The 14,417-nt window shown below is 39.5% G+C and overlaps 2 non-coding genes and 1 pseudogene across 2 annotated transcripts; 1 reads left to right on the top strand and 2 right to left on the bottom strand.

Annotated features, from left to right (window-relative positions):
* Positions 1–5,522: 5,522 nt before the first annotated feature.
* On the top strand, positions 5,523–7,678 carry LOC141425821 (small ribosomal subunit protein uS8 pseudogene; annotated as a pseudogene).
* A 3,391-nt stretch (positions 7,679–11,069) lies between these two features.
* On the bottom strand, positions 11,070–11,141 carry Trnaw-cca (transfer RNA tryptophan (anticodon CCA)). Its single transcript has one exon. It is a non-coding gene; the product is annotated as a tRNA-Trp (tRNA).
* A 684-nt stretch (positions 11,142–11,825) lies between these two features.
* On the bottom strand, positions 11,826–11,897 carry Trnad-guc (transfer RNA aspartic acid (anticodon GUC)). The gene has a single exon. It is a non-coding gene; the product is annotated as a tRNA-Asp (tRNA).
* Between the last annotated feature and the right edge of the window lie 2,520 nt (positions 11,898–14,417).

Here is a 14,417-nt window from a genome sequence, read left to right as displayed (position 1 = left end):
CTTCTTATCTTGAAGGTTGGGGCGTCTCTAAATTGTGTCAGTCAACATTTACTTGGGGGCTTAAGACAGATCCGTGCATTGCATTTTTCCGTCTCCCCCTTAAGTACCTTACCAAAACTTAATCGAACCTAGTTAGTGTAACTAAATGAAACGCGATGTTTAGGAACGCCGTAATGGTCAACTTCATGAAAGTGAGAAGGTGCATACCAGATTTTTTAATTTTAGAGGAAGCCTGGTGGCATAGAGTTAGGCCGGGAAACCCAACTCAAACTCACTATACTGATTCAAATTAGAACTCGGCGACGTCTCAGAAATGTACGATTAGAATAAATGTCTTACTGAAAATACAGTACTAATGACAAATGTCTGTCACCAATAAGAATATATACATAGATTGTGTTGGAGAATATGCGTGTATGAAAATATTACAACGAAGCCCATTACTTGGTACAATTAATGTATACTAGTAAAATCCAAACACTTATACATATGGATACATATGTTTCAAAACGCTTTCTTTCTAGAAAAGGAAGACTCAGACTGGGATTCAGAGTGTCAATCATTTCCCCAGATTCTGAGCTCCAAATTATGCTTTATAAACAGCTTTAAATTAGGGGGGGAAAAAAAAAGTTTACCTGATTGCTACTTAATTCAGTTGGAATAACTTTAAAAGAAATGCCTTCACTAAAAATGTTTCCTACAGGTTTTAAGAAATATGCTTTTAATGATAGACTTTTTTCTAGAGACTTATTGCATTAATTCCCTTCTAAAAATCTCGGTATTCACATATATTTAAGCAACATTTTTTTCTGTTCTTTTATTTTTAGGCAACATTAAGCTCAGTAATGCAAATTTAAAACTTTTAATTAGCAAGTTGTTTTGTAGTTTTATGGTGTCTTGTGAAAGTTACTTTTTTTTTTCATCACAGCTTCCTTGGGTAGTTGGACAAGTGTTTTTATCTCCTCTTCAGAAGAGGAACTAAGCTGAGAGGCATAGACTATGATTTCGCAGTGACCGCAAACCCCAGCAAATGTCATTCATGTCAGATCATGCAATGTGCCTTATTTTTCCACTATAGTGGAAAACCTGAGATTTATCTTTACAAAGCCACAGTCAGTGGGTCTACTTTGCCATCTTTGAATTAGCTAATTATCCTATTAAATAGCTAGTTGAATTTGGCTGTAGCCCCACTGTACTAAGTTTTTAAGACATGAGTTTTGCTGTTCTGACTGAAATGGTTCACAGTCACCAGACTAGATTTCGGGACTGGCAGGTTGTGTAGGCACTGACAGCTGACGTACTGTCCACGTACTGGATCTTCAGAGGAGGAGGTATCATGGGTATGTAAGGATATCATTTAGCCTAAGTTTGATGTGAGTAGAATACTATGAGAGCTTCTTGAAGATACTGCATTGGAACTCTTTTTGTTTTTATTTTGTTTTCTTTAGGTTTTTTGTTTGGTGGTGGTAGTAGGATTTGAACTCAGGACCTTGGGCTTGCTAGGGCAGGTGCTCTATGACTTGAGCTGCATCAGCCCTCTGTAAGGCTTTTGCACCAAAAATTTTTCAGGAAATGTAATCCTTAGAGACAATAACTCATCCTGTTTTTTCCCTACAATTAAAGAATCATTTTATTTTGAGGGGCTGGGGATATAGATCAGTCAATGGTTGAGCACTTACTTAGCATGTGCAAGGCTGTGGGTAGGGGTGTGTGTGTGTGTGTGAATTCACCTGTTGAGTCTGAAAATGTTTTAAATAGACATAGTAATATGCCATACAGACTAACATTCAAGACATGATTCACAAAGAACTATTCTAGATGCCTGAAATTAACATTCCATGAGCAAAAACATTTTCATTCTCTCTTTTGGGGGGAGGGGGCAGTACTGGTGTTTGAACTCAGGGCCTTGTGCTTATTAATAAGGTAAACATTCTGTCAATTTAGCCACTCCACTAGTCCTTTTTGCTTTTTAGGTCATTTTTTAGATAGGTTATCTGGTTTTTGTCTGTGCCAGCCTGTACCACCATCCAACTATGGGAGAGAGGGTTTTGCTAACTTTTTGCCAGGACTGGCTTCAAACTGCAACTACTACCCTCCCTATCGCTACCTTCCAAGTAGCTGGGGTTACAGTGGTGTGCCACCATGCCAGCCTGAATGATCTCTTTTTCTTGTCCCTGGACACTATCAACAGGAGGTGTTTTGCAGAACACAGGGTTGATGTCATATACTATCAGAAACTGAGGTTGCCTTTCTACATTTTTCTCATCAAATTATGAGTTATTAAATTCAGACTTGGAATCCTATTTTTAGTGATGAAGGTAGGTAACTTTTTCCTTTTTTGTATAAAATAACTTTCATTTATATAATCTGCTTTCTTTAGAACAAAAAAGTTTACAAATGAAAGATACTGTTTCTTTCAAAAACTTTTTCAAGCGAGATACTATATATGCTCATTTCTACTTAAAATAATGTGGAGAACAGTGCATATTAATATTTCCATCAGTGCAGTAATCATTTATCAACAATTAGACTTTTAAGCCATCTGTTGGTCACTTGCTAGACGTAAGTGTTCAGGAAGAAATGTCAAGAAAAGATAAAGACCTTTAATCACACTCTCTCTCTCTTTTTTTTTTTTTTTGGTGGTACTAGGGTTTGAACTCAGGGCCTCACACTTGCTAGGCAGGCACTCCGCTTTGCCAGTCCTAATCACATCTCTTTAAAGATTTTTTTTTAATGGTTTTTTCTTTTTGTGGTACAGGTGTTTGGACTCATGGCGTACACATTGAGCCACTCCACCAGCCCTTTTTTGTGATGGGTTTTTTTGAGATAGGGTCTCTCAAACTATTTGCCCAGGCTGGTTTTGAACCGGGATCCTCTTGATCTCTGCCTTCTGAGCAGCTAGGACTATAGGTGTGAGACACCAGCAGGCAGCTCTTTAAAGGTTTTTAAAGTAAATTCTTGGCAATATCTTTCTTACACCACTCAGACATAACATAGCTATTTCTGCCTTATAAGGGAAATGCACTGATTAAGTTTCTTTCTAAGACCAAGGATATAATAGTAGGAAAATGTGTTGACTGCCATAATTCTCTATACGGTGAATGACCCCGTATTCTTTATACAGTAAGAAATAGCTTTCAAAAAATTGGTTTACCAAAGATGAACAAGAGATATATGTTAACAAAGTTAAGAAATAAACACTATACAGGGATAAATAATGGTTTAGTCATGGCAATCTAACATAACATCCCAACTAACACTAACAGAAAGAAAACTTTCCAGAATATGATTTTTTTTCAATTACAAAAACAGGGTATTAAGTTAGTCATGTACTGGAGGCATGGCTCAAGTGGTAGAGCGCCCACCTAGTAATGTGACTTACTACCGTGATTTTTGTGACATTACTTCAAATGGAATAAACGTATACATACTTAGATAATTTTCACTCAGATGTATAGCTTTTCCTTCATAACAAAAAAATTCACCTGTAAATTTCACTGTTAGGCAATGAAGAAGAAATGCTCAAATTGCAAGTTTCAGTAAGTTAGCATCACTGTTGTACTTCACAAGCCATATCCTCTTTCACTGAGGAACTGGAAAACCGGCCACCATTTTTTTAACATACAAACACTAAAATTATCTAGAGTTTAAAATATTTTCCCAGTTGAAATACTGATCATTTCATAATGCTAATTTCTGCTTTCAGTTCAGATGTACAATTCCAAAGTAGGACCATGTTCTATGGATCTGAAGGCCAAGAGGTCAGCCTACTGAGTTTGTTCCTCATTGCCAATTCCAAATTTCTTTCTTCCTTCAAAAACATTTGAAATTCATGTCATTTGGCTAAATCACCCTCTACTATCTTTGCAGCTGTCATTTACCAACCTCCTGGGCACTGTTCTTCAGAAATTAAATGAACATTTCCTCCCTCCCCCGACTCCCTGCCCTGAAACGGGATCTTGTTATGTTGACCCAGAGTCGTCTCCAATTTGTGGGCTCAAGGGATCCTCCCCAGCTGAGTAGCTGGGGCTCCTTCAGAAATTATAGAGCTTCTTACTCTAGGTTTTCCTCACCATCCTTCTTTTTGCTGGGTTGGAACTCAGCTTTGCACCTGCTAGGCAGGGGCTCTATCACTTAAGCCACGCCTTCAGCCCTCACAATTCTTCTTGTCCACATTCTATGTGACCTCAGCATTCTTGTAGGTGATCTGAGCAACACTTAGCCTCTTAGATTCTTGACTTGTCATCAATAATCGCTTTACCTTCTAATTCTCAATTTCAAAGATCCCAATTGTCAAGTGGTAGCCTTTTTCCCCCTGGCTAATTTATTATACTTTCTCTTATCTATTTAAGACTACTACCTCAACTGGTTATGGTGATTCATGCCTGAAATCCCAGCATTCAGGAATCTGAGGCAGAATTATTGTGAGTTTAACCTCAGCCAGGACTACAAAGTGAGATCCTTCTCAAAAAAATAAAACAATGACAACAACAGTAAGGTGGGAAAGGAATAAAAGACTTGGTGTTCTATTTTTCTTTAAAATATTTAAGAAATAAGCTGAGTGTTGGTGGCTCATATCTGTAATTCTAGTTACTCAGGAGGCAGAGATCAGGAGGATCACAGTTAAAAGCCAGCCTAGGCAAATAATTTGTGAGACCCTATCTAGAAAATACACATTATACACAACACTATAAACATTTTTTTAAAATCTTTAAAATAGTCCCTCTATTAAAGTCTCAAGCCTTGAGAATCAATGGAAAGCTACTTCTATATTTATACAAAACTTTTAAAAAATACTTGTTATAATTATTTTGTCAGAAGACTTTTCCATACTTGTGGTGTTAGGCCTCAAACTAAGGCTTTGCACATTCTTGGCAAGTGCCCTGCCACTAAGCTAGATCCTTAGTCCATAATATTTTTTTTTCATCACTTGTATACCTGCCTCCATTTCTCGTGTTAGTAATATATAGTTTTATTTACTTTAGACTCTTTTGCGTGGGATTGATTGTGAACTTAAGAGTGTCATCTCAAACAGAGAGAATAAGTTACATTTATAATATGTCAAAGACTGAGAAGCCAAAAACCTTAAAAACTGCTTATTTCCCTTAAGCTGGAAACTTACTTTAAAGAAATAATTGAAATGTGAAGTTTATTTATAAGGATATTTATTGCCTTATCATTTATAATAGTAAAAAATTGAAGATCTAAATCTCTAACAACATGGAACTGGTTAAGTAACATGATATATCCATATGCTGTAGTGCTGCATGGTCACAAAAATCATGGTCTTGACATTATTTGAGAATATGAGAGGCTGAGCATGGTGGTACATGCCTTTCATCCTGGTGGAGACAACAGGAACATGAGTTTGACGCCAGACTGGGAAAAGGTAGTGAGACCCTGCTCCCAAAAACCCCAAAGGTTTGGGGATTGAGTGAGTGAGTGAGAGAGAGAGAGAGAGAGAGAGAGAGAGAGAGAGAGAGGATGGGGCCAGCCTGGGATACATAGCTGGAAAACAAACAAAAAAAACAAGCAAAAACATATGAGAAAATGTTCACAATACATTAAGCAAAAAAATAAAAATGCCGTATTAAGAGTCTCAGTTTTATAAAGAACATATATATGTTTGTGTATACATTTAACAATCTGTGCAAAGTGGAAGGTGGAGGCAGGAGAATTAAGAGTTTGAGCTCACCCAGGCAAATTTAGCTTGACCCTATATCAGAAACAACAATAACTAACAGGTTGGAGGTATAGCTCGGGGGGTGTAGCTGAAGTGGTAAAGTGTTCACCTAGCATGTGAGAGGCCCTGGGTTCAATGCTGAAAAAGAAATCTATGCAAAGGAAAAAAAAATCTGTGGTAGTCATTTTTCATAGCTCTGTCAAAGACCCTGAATAAGTCAACTTAAAGGAGGAAGGATTCACTTTGGCTCACAGTTTCAAAGGCTTCAGTCCAACCAGGCCCCCACCTCTTACTAGCTCATTTAGGATAAACTCATGGGTTAATTCATTAACAAAGGTAGTGCCCTTGTGACCCAACTGCCTATCAGTAGCATCACTACCTGGGGACCAGACTTTAATACATGAGCCTTTTTAGGCTTATATCCAAACCACAATAAATACTAAATAAATATAGATCAAAATGTTTGTACTAGTTCCCACTGGTCAATGGGGCACAAGTGATTTTTATTTGTTTTACTCAATCTTCTAAGAATTCTACAGTGAACTCAGAAGAATTTGTAATCATAAATATTTTCTTTTAAAATTAGTGTGAGACTCTTTCTGCCATCTTTCCATGCCACCATAATGGTGCACATGAATGTCCTGGCTAATGCTGTCAACAGCATTAACAATGCTGAGAAGAGGGGTAAACACCAGGTCCTTATGAGGCCATGCTCTGAAGTCACTGTCCAGTTTCTAATGTGTGATGATGAAGCATGCTTACAGTGGCAAATCTGAAATCTTTGATGATCACAGACCTGGGAAGAATATTGTGAAACTCAAAGGCAGGTTAAACAAGCGTGGAGCAATCAGCCTCAGATTTGATGTGCAGCTCAAAGATCTAGAAAAATGGCAGAATAGTCTACTCCCATTCCATCAGCTTGGTTCCATTGTAGTGAAAACCTCAGCAGTATCATGGACCAGAAAGAACCCATATGAAAACACACAGGAAGAAAAATCCTGGGATTCTTTTTCTAGGGATGTAAAACTTGCATACAAATAAAACACCTCAAGCGGGGAAAAGTGGTATGAGAGCTGATGGGTGGCTCTCAAGAGGCTGAGGCAGGAGGATGTGTTAGACAGTAGCCTGGGTTACATAGTGAGACCCTGTCTCAAAAAAAAAAAAAAGAAAAAAATTAGTATGCCATGTTTAATGCAGTATTATTCACAATAGCCAAGCTATGGAAACAGCTAACATGCACCTCTACTGATGAATGGATTAAGAAAATGTGGTATTTATATATAATGGAATTTTATTCAGCCACAAAGAAAAATGAAATTTTATTGTTTGCAGGTAAATGGATGGAACTGGAGAACATCATCTTAAGTGAAGTTAGCCAGGTTCAGCAGGCCAAAGGCCACATGTTTTCTCTCATATGTGGATTATAGACCTAAAACAAATGCAGCAATATTATGAAAAACAGGTCATGCGAAGGGGAAGCCATATATGAGAGAGGGAGGGTTAAAGAAGGAAGTCAAGAAGGTGAATCTGGCAACTAAGAGATAGCATAGATAAATGGGACTTCATAAAACTAAAAAGTTCTGCTCAACAAAAGAAATGGTCTCTAAACTGAAGAGAACACCCACAGAGTGGGAGAAAATATTTGCCAGCTACACATCAGACAAAGGACTGATAACCAGAATATATAGGGAACTTAAAAAACTAAATACTCCCAAAATTAATGAACCAATAAAGAAATGGGCAACTGAACTAAACAGAACTTTCTCAAAAGAAGAAATTCAAATGGCCAAAAATCACATGAAAAAATACTCACCATCTCTAGCAATAAAGGAAATGCAAATTAAAACCACACTAAGATTCCATCTCACCCCTGTTAGAATAGCCATCATTAGCAACACCACGAACAACAGGTGTTGGCGAGGATTCGGGGAAAAAGGAACCCTCTTACACTGCTGGTGGGAATGTAATCTAGCACAAGCACTCTAGAAAAAAATTTGGAGCTACTTAAAAAGCTAAACATTGATCTACCATTTGATCCAGCAATACCACTCTTGGGGATATACCCAAAAGACTGTGACACAGGTTACTCCAGAGGCACCTGCACACCCATGTTTATTGCAGCACTATTCACAATAGCCAAGCTATAGAAACAGCCAAGATGCCCCACCACTGACAAATGGATTAAGAAAATGTGGTATCTATACACAATGGAATTTTATGCAGCCATGAAGAAGAATGAAATGTTATCATTCGCTGGTAAATGGATGGAATTGGAGAACATCATTCTGAGTGAGGTTAGCCTGGCCCAAAAGACCAAAAATCGTATGTTCTCCCTCATATGTGGACATTAGATCAAGGGCAAACACAACAAGGGGATTGGACTTTGAGCACATGATAAAAGTGAGAGCACACAAGGGAGGGGTGAGGATAGGTAAGACACCTAAAAAACTAGCTAGCATTTGTTGCCCTTAACGCAGAGAAACTAAAGCAGATACCTTAAAAGCAACTGAGGCCAATAGGAGAAGGGGATCAGGAACTAGAGAAAAGGTTAGATCAAGAGGAATTGACCTAGGTAACACACATGCACAGGAAATCAATGGGAGTCAACTCCCTGTATAGCTTTCCTTATCTCAACCAGCAAAAACCTTTGTTCCTTCCTATTATTGCTTATACTCTCTCTACAACAAAATTAGAGATAAGGGCAAAACAGTTTCTGCTGGGTATCGAGGGGGTGGAGGGGAGAGGCAGGGGGCTGGGGGGGAAGGGAGGGGGTGGGGGAAGGGGGGAGAAATGACCCAAGCATTGTATGCACATATGAATAAAAAAACAAAAGGTGAATCTGGTTGTTGTACTTCTTATACAAGAATGAACAGAATTTTTAAACCTGTTGAAATCACCATAAGAAGGGGACTAAGGAAGAAAGAAGAAAAATAGAGGAGATGAACCAATTTGGGTTATAATACATATATACTTGGAAATATCACAATGAAACACTCTGTATAGCCATCTTAAACAAGCAAAAATGTCATGTTTTTCTTTTACAAAATCAGAGACCAGGAGGGCGGAACAGGTCGTGTGAGTGGGGGGAGGAGGTGGTACCAATTGGAGGATGGAGGAGGTGGAGAAAGGTGTAGGAGGGTGAATGTACTGCAAATACTGTGTACACATGTATGTAAATGGAAAAGTGAGAACTGTTGAAACTACTCCTGGTTTGGGGGAGGGAGAAATAAAATGATGGGATGAATTCAAGTTTGATATATTTGATATATTCATAATAACTTCTATAAATGGCACAATGTACCCTGAGCACAACAAAACAAAAAAGAGGAAAAAATTAGTGTGAGAAATTGAGGAATCACTGACTTATCAGAATTCAGTCTGTCTTTTCATTTTGTGTTCAAAGCAAATAGTTTGCGAGATCCTATCTTGAAAAAACCCTTCACCAAAAAAAAAAAAAAAAAAACTGGTGGAGTGGCTCAAGGTGTAGGCCCTGAATTCAAACTCCAGTATAGCAAAAACAAAAACAAACAAAAAACAAAAAAACTCCCAAAAAACCATTTTGATGCATTTTGTCTTATTTGATCCTCTTAAGCTGTGAGGTAAGAGGTTCTTAAACTTTATTTTGTATCAAAATCAACCATGACTCTACCAGACTTTGAGGTTTTGAAGTCCATTGGTCTGGGGTGGAACCTGAAAATTTGCATTTGTAACTTGTTCTCAAGATGCAGTCCAGGAAAAACTCTAGGACATATTTTATGTTGTGAAGCCATATCAGATCGTGTCACAGTCATAAATAATGGCTCTATATTATCCTCAGACTAACAACCTAAATTGGAGTCCTGGGTAACCTGGCTGTTGCTTATCTCTCCAGCTTTTCTCTTTTCCTCTCCATCCACTGCAGGACTAAGCAGTGTTGGTTTCTTCTGAGACCCTGGCTTGGAGATGGCTGCTTTCTTGTTCTGTCCTCACATGGCCTTTCTTCTATGTTCACACATCCTTGTTGAATAAGTGTGTCCAAATATGTGTGACAATTGTCCGTTGGATTACATCCCACTCTAAAGGCCTCATTTGTCTTAATCACCTCTTTTAAAGGCTCTGTCTCCAAAATCACATTCTGAGGTACTGCAGGTTAGGACTTCAATGTAGGAATTTTGAGGAATTAAGTCCATAACTGAAACATCCTTCTTCATACACCACTTATATCTGTAACACTACTTCTCTCATCTTACCTTGGACCAAGCATGTTACTTCATTTGTACAAAATCATTGTTTTTGTGATATAAACAGGGCTCATATGACCCAAGGCAGAGTTAATGTCCCTTTTTTATCACTCCATACCAAGGCTTATGCTATTTTCATGGCATTTATACCACATACAGCATCCAGTGGCTTAAAACATACCTGTTTTCTGCTGCTCAAAAATGGCGCATTTTTACTCAGTGTAGCCTCATCCTCAGCACTTAGTGCAGTATCATAGTTGGAGGGTCCATAAATATCCTTTGAAATGAATGATCTAATTTCAATCCAATCAAACAAGAGGGAAGAACAGACTACACAAAGGGAAAATACAATGTCTAGCTATATTGCTACATTGTTGTATCATTAGCAATTAGTATTTGTAGTTCCAAAATACTGAGTGAGCAGTAAAACTCACCGCTTGTATAGAGTATGTGCACTAAAATTAAAAGTATTTCTCACAGCCTTGCTATTTTTTTGTTTAACAAATAGTTGACACACATCTTTACAGCATTATTCAGTATTAGGAGTTCTGGAGCTTACAAAGGCGAATAAATAAGAGATTAATGGAAGTTGTAATGACTTGTCACCACGCTCATGAACTGATGAAAATATAAAAGTCCAAAGGCTCCTAGGACGGTTTTGCACGTTTGTTCCCACCTTTATCATTAAACATTAAAGAGGGGACCTTGAGGGTCCTAGTTTGGAATTTTGAGTGATCCTTGGCAAGTCACTAATACTCTGTGTGGCATCGCTTCATCTGCGCAAGTGGAATATTTGCTACATGTTGTAAGGTTGTTTCCAGTGCCTGGCACACAGTAGGGGCTTAAACATGTAAACTATTATTGTAACATAGTCAAAATGACGCATTGTATTGTACTTGTTTTCAAAAGGAAAACAGCCTATAACCGTTTTTGGAAAAACAGCCTATCTACACCTCAGGCACAAAAAAATCACTTTACAAGGCCAAACAATAAAAACATCAGGGATCTTTACTATATGGTAACCCTAATCTTTCTGTAGACTAAGAATCATTTCGATAACTTTTGAACAAAACTTTTTTCAAACTTAGAAAGCATTTTCAAAAAAATGGCGGGAACATACCAAGGTTTGTGTAGTAAAGCAGTAATTTTAAAAGAAAAACAACCCATGACCCCGACGTGATTCGAACACGCAGCCTTCTGATCTGGAGTCAGACGCGCTACCGTTGCGCCACGAGGTCCTGCTGGGCTGTGGCTCGCGCGGTTTCTTAGGACTCCGATAAGCTGGCGTTTCTTCCGGGAGCAGCCCGCCTTTTGCTCCACTCAGTATCTGCCACAGCCAGAGCCTGGTCCCTTCAGGGCCCAATTTTTCCAGTCCGCTAGTTCTCTACCTAGATTGGGACGTACTCAGCGGAGGAGGGAGAATGGCTTCCTGCCTAATCGACACCCCAGGGTTAAAGGAAACCGGGCCTTCCTGTTCTCGATCAAGCCATTTCCGTTCTCGGCCGCCCCGCCCCCTCTCTCCTCGCCCCGCCCCTCCCTTCTCTCCCCGGCCCCTCCCGTTAGGGGCGGGGATGCCGGACCCTTCCCCTCCCCCATGGGATCCGCGCGCCCAGTTCAGGACCTCGCCTTGTAATCGGGCGGGGCGCCACTGCGCACGCGCAGGCCTGTACCAGGTGGCGGCTGGGAGCAAGTGCAAGGTCTTCTTTGAGTGTTTGCATTTTCCCTTCCGCCCTGCGTTGCTAACAATAGAAACCATTTTCTCTCAGGGAAGTGGCGGGTGAGATTTTCGTTTCACAGCGATCATTTTGAGAAGATATGATTGTGCATTTATAAAAGATGTTCCAGCTTATTATATTTGACAGGAACGTCATGTAAATTAGATTACACAAAACATTATGCCCGGTCAATAAAAGTAGACTCCTCTCCCCGTCGGGGAATTGAACCCCGGTCTCCCGCGTGACAGGCGGGGATACTAACCACTATACTAACGAGGAGCTGCTGCTGATGCGATTTTTCCCAGGTGTCCCTAAAGGAGAGATAAGGTTCCGCTGGTTTCAGCTCTCTCCTGCTTGGAAATTACAAAACCTGGACCTCTTGGAATGGCTGCCGGTTTGTTATCCCATCTGAGCGCTTTGGGCTTTTTATTTTTTCACCTTTTTTTGGTATGGAAACCATTTTTTGATAAATGGTTTAGAGTAAATGAAACTAAGTACGCTTCCAAGTTTAGGAGTGAATTGTGTTAAAATAGGTTCCCAGGATTCAAGATGCTTTCCAAATGATTTAGGTTGCTGGTGTGAGGTTTTTGGTGGTGTTTGTTTGATTCAATCGTGAACTGAAGAAGAGCTTTATTCTCGCAAATTTATATTTTCACTTGGAAGCTGAACTTCAAGGATGTCGTGTGGCTGGCACATGTCTCATCAGCCAGGGCTGTCTCCCAGCCTGGTGTCTCTTCGGACAGATTCCTCAGCTTTCATGGCACAGAAAGGCTGATGCTTTTGACCTGCATCGCCAAGAGAAATTCTATCTCTCTACTCTTCCTGGGTCTCATTCTTTCTGGAGGCGGCCGCGATTTACTTAAAAATGACAGAAATGAACATGGAAGTGGTTAATTAATGCTACATTTAAATAATTCAAAGCAAGGATGTGCCCTTGATTAACATAGGGTTCCGAAAGTACACTAATAGGATCATAGTTGTCATCCTAAGCCTTTTCATAACAGGATTAAGTCAGTTTCCCAGCGGGACAAGGAAGGCCTGGCAAGCAAACTCTTGACTTTGTAGAAAAGTGTTTTATAGAACCACAGATAAACTGATGTGATTGAAAGTCTTCAATATGGAATTTAACCTAGTGAGTCTTAAGGGCTCTCTCTTGCAGTGTGCTAAGAGTTCATATATCTTTATAGATGGTAGATACGGTATTGTGCATTCGAGGAAAGGGATCATTTATTTAATTCAGATATAAACAATGGCAATTTCTGAGACATTTTTACCACTAAATGTACCAAAAGCCCCACAAACAAAACAAAAACCCCTCTGTGTCCTGGAGCCTCCTTCCACTTCTTGCCCTCCAGTAACTGTTGTGATGACTAGGGTGACGTCCTTTACCCGGTAAGATTTAAAGGACTTGCCTCAGGGTTCTTAGTTGGTAGAGTTACAAGGGTGTGGGAACACAAGTTTCCTGAATCACCTGTTTGCTCCCTGTTCTATATGGAGGAGAAGTGTAATCTTTGCTTTTCTAGATGAGACATTTTCTCCACAGAAGACCTGGCAGAGTTGTGCCAGTGGTCAGACACACATGTTGTTACTGCTTGCTTTTCCTCTCTGGGGAAACTAACAGACAGCCTGAATCAGCACAGATGAAGCGGCAGGACACTCAGCACCTGCTGTCCATCTTCCTAAAATGGAAAGGAAAAGAGAGGGGATGACCCTGACAAAGTAAGGACGCTCAGAGATTCCTCATGGTCAGCAGTGGGAGAGAGTAAAGGTTACAAATGTGACTGTCAGTGCAGAGGGCACCGAACCTTCTGGAGGGAGATAGAATGATTGCAATTGATGTTATGGAATGCTCCAAATCTTACTCTGCCCTCATAACTGTTTGGATAACTTATCGCAGCTTGCAAAATGATTTGCATTCATTTCATCCTCTCACCAGCCCTGGGAGGTCAATAGGGCAAGTGTTTTTAGTTTGCAGGTGGGTATCTTACAGGTGCCTAAGGAGAATCTTGGGCAAAGTGGCACAAGTAAGAAGTGATGAGAAGCTGGAAATCCTCCAAGCTTTTACAGCAAGTCCTCTGCAGTTTTCACCTTGCTGCATAGTTCCATTTGTATATATATATATATATACACATATATGTGTATATGTATATATATAAAATATGTTAAAAAATAATTATAGGCTATAGCAAAACTTTATAACTGTTTTAAACATATGTATCATGCTTGTTGCTACATTGCTATTGACTAATCTCCAATTATTCCATAGGCACTAACAGTTACTCATTTATTGCATCTGCAATGTGTCAGACATTGTAGTAGATGCAGGAAGAGATTTTAATGGGTAAATCTTGTTCTTGTGGAGCTTATGAGCTAGCAGAAGAAAAACAGACAATAAACAGTAAATATAATAAGTAAGTTAGACAGTAACAAGAGCAGAAATAGAAAAAGAGCAGAAATAGAAAAAAAATTTAGCAGAGTAAGGTGTTTAGAGTAGCCAGTTAAACAGGATGGTCAAGCTAGGCCTCATTAAGAAGTTGATGTTTGAGCAAACTTGTAGGAGGTAAGTGACATAGTCATGTAGCTGTCTAAAAGGCCTGCGAGCCTTGACATTCCCTTGGGCTTTTATTCTGAGGGAAATGGGGAGACCCTACAGCGCTTCAAACAGAGAAGTCTCATGGTCCGACTGATGTTGTAAAGAATCTTTGAGCTAGGTGTGGTGGTACACATGTGTAATCCCAGTCATGGGGAGGCTGAAACAGGAGAACTGTTAATTGGAAGCCAGCCTAGGTTACAAAGTGA

This window comes from Castor canadensis, chromosome 8, assembly GCF_047511655.1.
Source record: "Castor canadensis chromosome 8, mCasCan1.hap1v2, whole genome shotgun sequence".
NCBI lineage: Eukaryota > Metazoa > Chordata > Mammalia > Rodentia > Castoridae > Castor > Castor canadensis.
The sequence above is the reverse complement of the archived record's forward strand: the minus strand, read 5'-3'. Positions and strand labels throughout refer to the sequence as shown.